The sequence below is a fragment of the Mastomys coucha genome, unplaced genomic scaffold (genome assembly GCF_008632895.1).
Source record: "Mastomys coucha isolate ucsf_1 unplaced genomic scaffold, UCSF_Mcou_1 pScaffold15, whole genome shotgun sequence".
Taxonomy (NCBI): Eukaryota; Metazoa; Chordata; class Mammalia; order Rodentia; family Muridae; genus Mastomys; species Mastomys coucha.
The window spans coordinates 146,556,124-146,568,053 of NW_022196897.1; the positions used below are offsets into that span (position 1 = coordinate 146,556,124).

An 11,930-nucleotide genomic window follows, 5' to 3' on the forward strand; every position below is an offset into this window, starting at 1 on the left:
GCACCCCCTCCAACAGCAGCAGTGTGCTAAGAACTTTCCAAGTATCATCCAATCCAATCTCCCACATTCCGATGGACTCAGGAGACCTCTTCTATGTGATCGGATCCTACTCCATTTACCCTGTAGTCATCTTCGCTGCCAGGGTCACATGTCAGACCGAGGACAGACAAGTAGTGGTGGTCCCCCACCTCCAGGCCCTGAGAAAGAAACACAAAGATCACTTAAGGGAACTGAGACCTGAAGTGACAAGAAGACAGCTCCATTAGTAAAGTGCTTCCGGGCAAGCCTGGGAACCTGAATACAGAATACCCAGAACCCATCTAAAAAGCCAGGCATGGCTGTACGCAACTATAACCCCAGCCCTAGGAAGGCTGAGGCAGGAGGATCCCAGGAACTTGCTGGCCAGCCCGTCTAGCCAGACCAGTGAGCTGCAGGTTCAGTGAGAGACCCTGTCTCAAAAATAAACTGGAAAGCAACCAAGGAAGACACCCAATGTCGACCTCTTACTTCTGCACAAACACACACACACGTTCATGCATCTGCATGCACATGGTTCTGCACATACATGCACACATACATACCCAAATTCACACCAAAAAAAATTAAATATCCCTCACCAGCAGTTGCTTGTGACCATTAAAACAAACGGATGGAGATTTTTAATAGAATATTTGAAGCCAGACATAGTGACCCACACGTGTAATCAGGAGGCTAAGATAGGATTGCCAGGAGTTTGAGGCTAACCTGAGCTACATAGAAAGCACCATCGCAAGAAAAAGTAATAAATAAAATGCATGTGGAGATAGCTGAGCAGTAAATTTGGCCCAAGATAGTGGCTCTTCTCTCCTTAGGAAGTCCTGGGCTTCGTGTTCAACAGTGTTGGCTCTGGCCTTCCCAGGATGATGGGGCATGTTCTACACCTTAGAAGCAGCCGCTCAGGCAAGCAGACGCTATTTGCTCCTCACATGGCTTCGTAACACGTAGCTTTTCTTTTCTCCCACATAATTTTTTTTTTTCTGAAAGCACAGGCTCTCCAGCAACTCAGGTTGATGGGTGTTTTCCTGACGACCAGGCCACTAGAACTGGCCGCACCACATTGCCCTTCTGAAGCCTGGGTACAATGCACTGACCTGAGGAATGAGACTGGGGGTGTGCTGAGGCTGATGGGAGGCTCAGTCTGAACTAGACCTTGAACTACCAAACCCTATGAGACTTCCAGACACTAACATCAAATTTGGTAGAGTCCCCACACCCCAACAATCTAGTAATCTGAACCCTAGGATCCTCACTTCATGAAGAAAAGATAGAGGTTAAATAGACATGAAATAACCATATTTCATTCATTCACTCAGCCATTGCAATAGCAATCGCCTAAAGTGAGTCAAGCATGGCACTAGGCACTGAAGAGCAAGAAAGTGAATGGGGAGACAAGGCAGGAGCAAAGAGGCAAGTGAGCAAGAAAGTGAATGGGGAGACAAGGCAGGAGCAAAGAGGCAAGTGAACAAAAATATTGATAACAATTGTTCAGTGTGACCACAGGAAGAACGTGGAGACTGAATGGATGGCTGCGGTCTTCCTGTTCTCTCTGTAACAAGCCTTTGCCACAGAATATTGCAGTTAGTCTGGCTGTGCGTGCATGCACTTGAGCAAACACACACACACACACACACACACACACACAACCACATTTCAAGGGTAGTGGGAAGCTAGTGACGAGTATCAAACACAGAAGTTACCTGGGAGAGATCCCTTCTGGTTACTAAATGGAGGAGAAATTGGAGGAGCAAAAGAAAAGAGAGCCATGGAGAAGGCTGATGCATTCATTCAAAGGCTGGTGGTGGCCCAGACTAAGGAGGTGACCTCAGAGAGAGAGAGTCCCAGTACTCAGAAGGCTGAGGCAGGAAGACTGAGAGCTGGGGACAGCCTGGGCTATCTATATAGGAAGATTTATGTTTGTTTGTTTGTTTGTTTGTTTGTTTGTTAAATGCTGGAGAGATAGCTCGGTGGGTAAGAGTTCTTTCTGTGCAAGCATAGGATCAGAGTTCAAATCCTCAGCACCCACATAAAAGCCAAGAATGGCTGTACATATCTATCATGTGTATCTATCACCCCAGCTTTGGGTAGGTTCTGGGAACTCACTAGCTGCCAGCCTGCTAAAATAATGAACACCTGGTTCAGTGAGAGACCCTGTCTCAGGGCAGAAAGCTGCAGGATATCTTCCTCTGGCCTCTGTGCACATGTATGTTACACACCACAGACATGCCTGTAATCCTGCATGCTCGGGCACATACACCACATACACATACACACACATACCACATACATACCTACAACACACATACACACACATACCACATACATACCTACAACACACATACACACACACCACAGATACAGGGTTAATAGGACTTTTAAAAAAAAAAAAGTATATGTGTGTGTATGTCCATTGATTTTCAGAAAAAGTATCGAGTTCTGTGGAGAAAACGAATTTTAATATTTTCTAAAACCTTAATCTATATCTTGCACCATGATCAAACATTAACTCAAACCTGATCAAAGAATGAGGTTCATCAAAATTTAAAAACAAAAACCTCCTACTTCAAAGAATTCTAGTAAGAAAGTTGAAAAAATAGAGGTGGACACTGGTGAAGATTATCTGGGTGAGAAACTGTGACTACATTTTAAAAATGGAATTTTATTTTTTTTTAGGCACAACTGGGGTCATGCCCAAGGCACCCACTAGGCAATAACCCACCCACAGTCCAAGCTGTCCACTTCAGGGGAGCAAACTGCAGAGTCTGTGGGCTTTATCCCACTATGTTATCAAAAAAGAGGCAGAGATTAAAAACACCATAAAACATCAACGCCGTAGTTACATAGTTCTCTCACAGCTACTGGAGAAAGTCTCTATAACTTTGGGTCAGACACGGTCACAGGGGAATGACTCACAGGGCCAGTCAGAGGGCAAGGACAGGTAAGGGTGCTTGTCACCAAGCCTGGTGACCTGAGTCTGACCTCTGGAATTCACATGGTGGCAGGAGAGTGCAGCTCCCACAGGCTATCCTCTGACCCCACACATTCCATATGGTAACTGCAAACGTGCACTCTCACACAGAGACACATAAATAGTAAATAACAAACAACCTTTCATTTTAAAAAGTTTCTATAAGAAAAACAATTGATGAGTTGGATCTCATTAAAATTTACAGTGTTGGGCTGGAGAGATGGCTCAGCGGTTAAGAGCACCGACTGCTCTTCCAAAGATCCTGAGTTCAAATCCCAGCAACCACATGGTGGCTCACAACCATCCGTAATGAGATCTGACGCCCTCTTCTGGTGCGTCAGAAGACAGCTACAGTGTACTTAGATATAATAATGAATAAATCTTTAAAAAAAAATAAAAGAAAAAAATCTGTGAAAAAAAATTTACAATGTTTACTTTTTTGAAAGACACTTTAAGGAAAACAAAAATATCAGGCCATAGGCCAGGGGAAATGCTTTCAAACGACATATATGGTACAGATTTTGTGTTACAGATATGGAAAACCAATCCAGACTTTGTCCTAAGCAGAGAGTTTAATTTTCTTGTTTTGTTTTGGTTTTGGTTTTTGGTTTTGGTTTTTTTTGAGACAGGATTTCTCTGTATAGTCCTGGCTGTCCTGGAACTCACTCTGTAGACCAGGCTGGCCTCGAACTCAGAAATCCGTCTGCCTCTGCCTCGCAAGTGCTGGGATTACAGGTGTGCACCAGAGAGTTTAAATTTTTTTAATAAATAATTGTGAACACTTGCCAAATAAGCACTTGAAAAGTTACCCCATAATTACCTCAGAATATAGATCAAAGCCATAATCAGGTCAGTCATGGTGGCACATGCCTTTAATTCCAGCACTCAGGAGGCAGAGGCAGGCAGATCTTGAAACCATCCTAGTCTACAAATCGAGCTTCAGGACAGCCAGGGCTGTTACACAGAGAAACCCTGTCTTGAAAGGAAAACAAAAAACAAAAACAAACAAACAAACAAACAAAAACCATAATCAAAAACTATCATGCTCCTCCCAGCATAACCAAAACATACGAACTCCACAACAAACATTGCCAAGGACAGAGAGTGTCTTGAACTTGCTCATGGTAGTGATGAGAGTATAATATGGCACAACCAAGCAGAAAAAAATTTGGCAGATTTATTTTGTTTTTATTGTTGAAACTCTGGCTGGCCTGAAACTCTCTATGTAGTCCAGCTGGCCTCGTACTCACACATCTGCCTTCCTCTGCTTCTGAGTGCAGGAATTAAAGGCCTTCCCCCACCATGCTCAGCTTGGCAGGTTTTTAAATGTTAAACATTCACCAACAAATTGTTCTAGACATTCCACTACTGGGAAAATCAAATTAGATGTTCACACAAAGACTTGTACAATTATTTCCATAATATCAATTGCCTATCAACAACTGAATAGGTAAATATATTGTGGTATATCCATACAGTGGAATAATATTCAACAATGTAAAAGCACTTGGAAATCCTGAGGATCAAATAAAATGGGTGAGGATCAAAATAATTATGAGTGAGATAGGCCACAGGGGGGAAAAAAACACATAGTGTATAATTTCTATCTATATAAAATTCTATAAAAAAGAAAACTACTCTTTCTCAATTTTTTTACATTTATTTAGCAAAGGGAGGGACACTTGGAGGTTAGTGGATTGTTTTCAGAAGTCGGTTCTTTGCTTTTACTAGGTGGGTCCCAGGGATGGAACTTGAGTCCTCGAACTTGGGTCAGCGAACTTGGGTCAGCAAGTTTGACAGCAAGTCCTTGAATCCATTGTGCCATTTCCCGTGCCCTCAGACTAGTCATCTTCCATGATAGGAAGTGAGTCAGTGATTGCCTGAGGATTGAATGGAGAGGCAGGTAGGGATCAGGAAGCCTTACAAAGGGTCATAAGGAAACTTTGGGAACTAATGAAAGGTTCATGATCTTCAATGTGGTGAGGTCTCCCAGACAGATCCGATGTTTAAACCTTTAAATTGTCAATCATACCTCGATAAGGCTGTAAAAGGTTAATAGTGCTCAGTTGCAGCAGATGAGGGGCAGGGCCTGCCAGAAGTGACGCCCAGTTATTGTCTGAGATGGATGGAGGTGCCATGTCCTGGCACGAGACTTGAGAGAGAGTGGAGAGGATACTGAGGAGAGGTGGGGAGCACTCAGGAACAGAGCGTTAATGGGGGAAATTGGGCATCTCTGCAGAGGGGTGGAGAAGACAGCTGTGTGTCCGTCTGTGAGAGCCTGTGGTTTGACATGGGACTGAGGATTCCCATGAAAGAAGAATGCGCAGTGTGGAGGGGAACGGGTGGGGAAATAGGTGTGGTCTGGGGTGGTGATCTTCAGAATGCAGTAGGCAGATGGTGGGAGGAAGAAAGACCTCAAAGACAGATGAAGGGATGGATAGACAGAGCACAGTAGAGGTCACGTAAGGGAGGATTTCTTCAGGACACTATGGGAGTGGAGCTGAGAGAGGAACCTGCTCGATTTGCTAGGACAGGAAGACAAAAGTCAAGAACCTTCGAAAAGGTTGGTGTTGAGACAGGAGAAAGGAAGGGGTCAGCTTTAGAGTGACTAAACCTTGAAGAAGATTTCACACAAACACCTGGATCCCTGGATTGCAAGATCTGGGAAGCATCTGGCTACAGGGAGGACCTCGGCTTCCCAGAGGAACCTCTGTCCAGAAGCAATGCATATGTGAAAGACAAGCAGGCAGGCAGGCAGGCAGGCAGGCAGACAGACAGACAGACAGACTGGCAGACAGACAAGCTTGGAGGAAGTCCCAGGAAAAAAAGTGAGGACAGATTGGGATAGATTAAAATGAGTCAAGAGCAAGACCCATGACATCTTTAGAACCTCCTAGAACATCTCAAGTCCACATCTTGCCCAGAGCAAGGTGTGCCCAGGCCTGAAAAAGATGTCCCCAGAAGGACACAAGAAAGAAGGGACACACTGCTCCGGGCTCATGCACACCTCCTCACTGTGTGTTCTGCTTTCTGATAGAGATCATTGGACTTACAAGAAACAGAGAAGCACACAAGTTAAGGGACTTCTCCTAGGGTCTTAGGGCTTTGCTCTAGTCCCTCTCTGGGGAAACTAGTGCTCTTCTTAGGGTCCTAGAATAAGGTCCCTCGAGGTCAGACTTGACTCCAGAGTGTCTGTGTGCAGAGCCTCTGAGACAGTAAGCATGAAAGAAGGAACACAGCTAATTGCCTGTACAAATTAACTCTAATGTGCTCGGCATCGACATACTTATCTTTTTTAATTACATTAATCAATTAATGAAGAAGATGGCTCCCTCTTATTATGATTTCCAAGGCCCATATGTTCTTAGAGCTCCAGCTGGAGCTTGGCTCTCCTCTCTGCCCTTGGCTGAGAAGATCAGGGGGATAGGGTGGACATCTGTAGAATAAATTGACACCCCTTCCCCTGTTTTCTGCACTCTGAAATTGAGGCCCAAGGGTCAAGGTAGGTCAGAGGTTGCTCATTCAGGAACTCCTTCCGACACTGTTCACAATGATTGGACCCACCTGGAAGGTGAGCTTTCTCTGGGCTGCCCATGCCTGCCACAGCTCCATGACAAGGCTAAAGACGTAGTCTGGAGATGGAGTGATTGTCTAGCATGGGTAAGGCTCTGGGTTCCATCCGCTGCAAAAAGAAGAGTATGTATGACATATCTGTGCTATGTCATAGCTAACTCCCATTAATAAATGTGTAAGTCTGGTCAGTAGGTTCCAGCTACCTCCTGACTTCTAAAGCCCTCCCCTATAACAATCTCAATTCCTATTGAGGAATAGTTGGCAAAAAGAAAAAAAAAATCACCTTTGGCTATCTATGGTCGACTAATGTCTTTAATCCCAGCACCCAGGAAGCAGAGACTAGTAGATATCTGTGATGTCTAAACCAGTCTGGTGTACATAGGGAGTTCCAGCCATTCAGGGTTACATTGTGAGGCCCTGTCTGAAAAAATAAGCTATTCACATTTAAAGTATATAACTTTGCACTCGTGTGTCAATTAACTATCCTTGTTCTCAAACTTCGCTGCTGATGCCATAGTTGATATAGGACCACAGCCTCTGCCCATCACTCCTGACACACACACACACACAAACCCCTTTTAATTAGGGGTAGGAAGCCATAAAAGATCATAAATATTCCTGTTGGTGTGTGGGTCTGGGTGCCTTCACCTGTGTGCATGAGTGTGGAGACCACAGGTGGACATCAGGCGTTGCTCCACATCTTATTTCAGACATGTGAACCTGGTGCTCACTGTTTTCGGCTACACTGGCTGGCCAGTGAGCCCCAAGGCTCTGCCTATCTCCACACCACCTTTTAGCACACTCCTGTGTGCCTACATACCATTTCATGGACTCCGTGCTCCAAACAGGCAGCCTCCGTTCCCTTTTTAACTGCCAGCCTCAGTGCTAAGCAAGCCTCCAGCATCAGCATCACCTGGGAAAGACTTAAGAGGTCCCAGATCCACTGACTCAGCTCTGGGACGGGGCCCAGCCTCCTGGCATCTAAGGAACCACCCAAGAGACTCCAGTGATTTCTCAAACTGAAGGTAATGGCTTGAGGAATTGTGTTAACTGAGCCTCTGAATCCTTTGGGTTTCTACTCTAATCACTTCTGTTATCTTTTCATAAAGAGACAATTAACTTCCATTTGTCAAGCCATCCCATGTGGCGGAGACTGTGCTAAGCACAGTCTATTGTGTTGAATGCTTGAGCCAATCCAACACTCGGCTGTCTATTTTACAGAAAGGAAAACGGAGTTGGAAAGGCTGTTAAATTTTGTCTACCTGTTACGTGGGAAGTCCAGGGAAAGGAGGCTCACAACTTCATCCTGAACCCACATTCTCCAAATAGTACCGTGCCGTGGACACCGTCACACCTGGACGGCTGTGTTATTCCTTGTTCCAGTTCTCAGGTGCAAATGCTCTACTCAATTGTTTGACAACTTTGTCTCCAACTGACAGCTCGTTTGGGGGAGATTGTGGAAACCTCATGAGATAAAGCCTTGGTGGAGGAAATTGACCACATAGGGGTGGGCCTCGGGAGTAGATTCTGGCCTCTTTTCCTGCCCAACTCTCTGCTTTCTGGTCAGAACCATGCTAGAAGCAGCTGCCAAAGGATCCCACTGCCACAAACCAAGCTACCTAGTTGCCAAGCCTTCCCTACGGTGATGGACTGTTTTCTCTGAACTAAAAGTGAAAACAAACCCTTCGTCCCTCTAATTGTTGGGTACTCTGTCCCAGCAGTAAGAAACATGAGTAGAAAACTTCCAGAATATTCTTCCCTTTCATCACTAGCTTTCTCTCATCCATCTCCCTTCTCCTACCTAAGTGCCTGCTTCTTAACTAGCTTTTTAAAAGGGCTTGAGAGCATCAACCACCCTCAGCAGACATCATGGGTTTTATGACAATTGTATGACTCGGTTTGCTTCTCAGAATGCAAAGATGGACACACAAGTTTCCTGTCAGGATGAAATGGAGGTGGAAGTGGAACCTTACTGGAACAACTTTGGGTCCTTTCTGCTCAAGAAAGCGCAAATCTAAATTATTAAAAAAAAAAAAAAAAAAAAAAAAAAGTGGGTCTGGCGAAATGGCTCAGGGGGTAAGTAAGAGCACTGACTGCTCTTCTGGAAGGTCCAGAGTTTGGATCCCAGCAACCACATGGTGGCTCGGAACCATCCCTAATGAGATCTGACGCCCTCTTCTGGTGCATCTGAAGACAGCTACAATGAATTACACCGGAGCAAGCGAGGCTGGAGAGAGCAGGCCGGCAGAGGTCCTGAGTTCAATTCCCAGCAGCCACACACAGTCATCTGTACAGCTATAGTGTACTCATACACATAAAATAAATCTTTTAAAAAAATGTGACTTCAAGGCCAGCTCTTCCTTATTTCTGATGTTTTTAATCAGCCAGCCAAATCACCTGAACTAACAGTGACTAAGCAGCTGAACTAACCAGTGCAGGCTCCTTGCCCACAGGTCCAGGGGAAAGGAGAGAGGTCCCAGTCCTGCTGGGGTCCCAACAGGGTCTCTCCAGAGATGAGCAGGGATGGCGAGTGTTGACAGCCCAAAAGAAACATACCCGGGCTGGGAGTCTCCTCGAAGCAGGAATTCAACTTTATGATATCAGCTCAATTATATAAGTTTGGAACATAGGGAGGGGGATTTTTGATGGGGTAAAATGACATAGGAGGCAGGGAAGGCTGACAGGGGGTATGGAGTGACCAACAGGGCCAATGGCAAAGCTCTACCTTAGCAATGGTGGGGCAGAGGCAGGGCCAAACAGGTTTTACTGAGTCACCCCAGTCCGGAAGTGACTGAAACTGGTCTCAAAACAAAGCCAGGCTCAGGTTTGTCCTCAAGGCCCAAACTAGGGCCACAATGGGACCCAACAAACCACTCTTGCTAAGTACCCAGGAAGTGTAAGGTGAGACTGATGTTTTTCAAAGATGAGATGATAAACAGCCTGTATCTTCAGCAGAAACAATGGTCAAATCACAAACAGAGAGTTTAGAGTAACCAAAACATGGTTCAACCGACAGCCAGGCCCCATTAAGGAACTGAAAGTCCCAAATCCCAGAAAACAGTCAGTTGATACAACAGTACACGCATGGCTTCCCTCAATATCTATGAGTCCTGCTCCCTTCAGCCATGACCTGAGTCCAAGGATCCCAGAGATCAGAGCATCCTGGCCAAAACCAAGGTCAAACAGAAGAAGAAATGTACGGCCTGCTGTGACAAATATCAAATATCCCATCCAGAAGGTAAGTCTTTCTCTCCGTTCTGGAGGCTGGAGGTCAAGGGTCAGTGTGCTCAGGTCTGGCATAGACCCTCTTGTCACCTGACAGAGAACGCTGGTTTCTCCATCGCTGAATGAGGAAGACAAATCCCATTCATGAGACCCTGTCACCACCCAAAGGCTTTATCCCCTATACCATATCATTGTGACAGTCCATTCAAAGCAGGCTCCCTGGGGACAGCAGAGAAACTAGACCACATCTTCTCCATACACCACTCTCCCCTCTCCCCCCCCCATTGATTCTGGAGCAGGGATTGCCCCTCTCAGATAGCCATGTCTTTCTCAGAGCCGAGGAGGTTGACTACTGAAACTCCATTCCTGACCTACCCTCAGCTCTTCTGTGCCAGGGAGGGTCGGGGCTAACCAGAGAGAGCCTAGCCTGCCTCCCACACTGGGTCTACAAACTTGAAGGACCTCTGAGGTGCCCGTGCTCCTTGGTCCCCTTGAGAACAGAGGCTTGGGAATGGGGCAAAGGGCTGACAAGATCTTCATACAATCTGGACCAGGTAGAAGTACCCCAAGGTGCTGAGTGTTCTACTGACTCACAATCACACACATACACACACACACACACACACACACACACTGCACAAACAATGCTTTGGGCACAGTAAGTGCTGACATTGTCCTGGCATCCAGGAAACAAGGGAGGTTGGAGGCAAAGAGGTAGCAAAAAGCCCCCCAGCTTGCCTCCATCCATCTCAAAGCGGGAGATCCAGACTCCAAAGCCTATCTGGTTTTGGTTTTGGTTTGGTTTGCTTCTTCCAAAACAGTGCAGGCTCTTCTCTGGGCAAAAGAACAGTGCCTGGGGCCCACGATGTTTCAGAGACCCATGAAAATGGTTTGATTTCCTTCAGAATCCGGAAGAAACGAACCTTGAAAACAGGCCAAAATGTACTTTTTTTTTTCTCATCAGAAACAAATGGAATGTTTAGAGCCCCCTGAAAATCTGTCCTCAGAGGAGTCTCACAGACAGTAGTTATACTATCCCAAGCCATAAATGACCTAAGGTGATGCTGACCGTGGCCAAGCCACCCCTACTATCCCTGTCAGACAGAGACCACTTTCACTTCCACCTGTCCAAAGGCAAGAAAGAGCTCCTCACAGTCCTGCACAGAGCAGCCAGGGCCAGCTGTCAAGACAAACTCCCAGTGCGGGTGTACAGACCTGAGGGTCGGGGAGGGCCCTGTCACAGGCACTCCCCTTGACTCAGTGAGCTTCCTCACCCTCCAAACTCCTACCCACCTTTCAAACCTGCCTCCCCTGAGAGAAACAGATGGGGAAACTGAGGCACACATCTACATACCCATCACATTGGAATCTCAAGTGAATTTTCCCTCCAAGTCCTCCTCTAGCGAAGGCAGAACCATAGTACCCCCAATGTATGTAATCCGTTTTCATTCACAGCCAGCATGGGACACTCCTCTTACTCACTCCATCCCTAGAATCCTTCCATCCCAAGGGTCCCTGGAAGGCCAGTGATCCTGCCCAGCCCCTCCTCCGCTGACAGCTGGGAGTGTAGACAGGGCAGAGGACACCAGGTGGATTGAGCTGTGGCCTACACCAGCAACATCCCCTACAAGAAGTCAAATTCAGAGACGTGGTCTAAGGACCAAAAGAGCTGGTTCGGCCTTTTTCTGTGACTACTCTCCCATCTTTGTACCTCAGTTTTCCTGTCTGTTAAACTTGCTTCTGGCTAAGGTCTCTAAAAGGAGTCTCTCAAGTGACTGCAAAGCTGCCTCTCTCCGCTCAGAATTGCCAACGCAGTGGGAGAGCGCCATCTACTGGCTCCCGGGCCGCCTACAGAACTGCACCACGAAGGACCAAACCACAGAGCCGACCTTCAAAGGCAGGGATCCTCTTTTCTGTCTCCACAGAGTCATAGCCTCCTCCTCCTTTCTGGGGTCTGAAAGAGACTCCTTCAGCCAAGCAGCTTCCGCCGAACTATCTATCCCCTGCCCCAAAGCCCCCAGGAAAACCATGAGCCCCGTGGCACCCTGCCCCTGTGCCTTGACCGTCACCAGGGTAGCCTCCCTCATGCTGGGCCGAGGGCTGGAAGGGTGGTGAGGGCGGGGGCGGG

General features: G+C 46.6%; 1 long non-coding RNA gene across 1 annotated transcript; it reads right to left on the minus strand.

Moving 5' to 3' along the window:
* Positions 1–68: 68 nt before the first annotated feature.
* On the minus strand, positions 69–8,208 carry LOC116092498. The gene is made up of 3 exons (XR_004119291.1): positions 7,840–8,208; positions 6,569–6,686; positions 69–197 (listed from the first exon to the last, which is right to left on the minus strand). It is a non-coding gene; the product is annotated as an uncharacterized LOC116092498 (long non-coding RNA).
* Between the last annotated feature and the right edge of the window lie 3,722 nt (positions 8,209–11,930).